This window comes from Elephantulus edwardii, unplaced genomic scaffold, assembly GCF_000299155.1.
Source record: "Elephantulus edwardii isolate Elephantulus edwardi_28Jun2011 unplaced genomic scaffold, EleEdw1.0 scaffold00001, whole genome shotgun sequence".
Classification (NCBI taxonomy): domain Eukaryota; kingdom Metazoa; phylum Chordata; class Mammalia; order Macroscelidea; family Macroscelididae; genus Elephantulus; species Elephantulus edwardii.
This window is the reverse complement of record NW_006399751.1, coordinates 31,403,666-31,404,827: the sequence shown is the minus strand read 5'-3', so window position 1 is coordinate 31,404,827 and position 1,162 is coordinate 31,403,666.

Sequence of the window (1,162 nt, the reverse complement as noted above, 5' to 3'; positions counted from 1 at the left end):
TCTAGCCATTTTTCAATAATCTTCAGCAAGATTTTGTGTGGGTGTGATATTAGAATTGTTCTGTGCCGCTGAGTTAGTTACCTGCAACTACTGCCCTATGTATAATAGCTCTGAAGCCTGCCTAGCCCTGAGCCAATCTCACTATCTCTGGCACACCTACCCGTATTACCCCAGTTACTGTGTCAATCCATCTCATCTGGGGTCTTCTTCACCTGTGTTGCTCATCCACCCTTCTAAGCGTACTGTCCTCCAAGGACTGATCTCACCTGGACACGTGCCCAAAGTAGGTGAGATGGAGCTTCAAAATCTTTGCCTCAGAGGAGCAGTTTGGTTTCACTCTCTCCAAGACAGACTTGTTTTCTTGGCAATCCACAATATGCTTAAGATTCTTCTCCAGCATCACAACTCAAAGGTACAATATAATTACTTAAGTAAGGCCTGGAAATATTTGAGGTACTGAACATTTTTGAGAATGATTGACATTATACATGCAGGGTTAGAGCAATGAAGTGTAGAAGAGAACCAGCCTTGAGAAAGAGAAAATGAATCATTGTAGAGGCAGAGTGGCAGAGTTATTTATTGAAGAAGCATTGACAGGTAGGATTGAATCAAGATGTCACTGGAGTGATAGAATACTAATTTAAATGTTTCAACGAATGAATGCAACATTGATTATATTCACTACTATATGTTAAAGAATTTGGAAGTCAGCTTCCTGGTTTGAAGGAATCCATTTTTGTACACATTCCAAAGAAAGACTATCAAAAAGTATATGGGATTTTTTTAAAGGAAGAATTCAAGATACTAATGTGCTGAACAGAACATTCCAATTGGAATGACAAAGCAAAATATTACAATGAAATGTGCGAGGAGCTAGAGTCTGAAAATCAAAAGGGCTGAACTCGCTCAGCATTTCTTAAGCTCAAGGAACTGAAGAACAAATTCAAACCTAGAGTTGCTATAATCAAGGATGCCTTAGGCAGAATATTAAATGATTGAGGAAGTCTTAAAAGAAGATGGAAGGAATATACTGAGTCATTGTATAGAAAGGAGTTGGCAGATACAGAAGAATTTAATGAAATAACATATGAGCAAGAGCCTATGGTGATGAAGGAAGAAGTTCAAGCTGCTTTGAAGGAAATAGCAAAAAATAAGGCCCCAG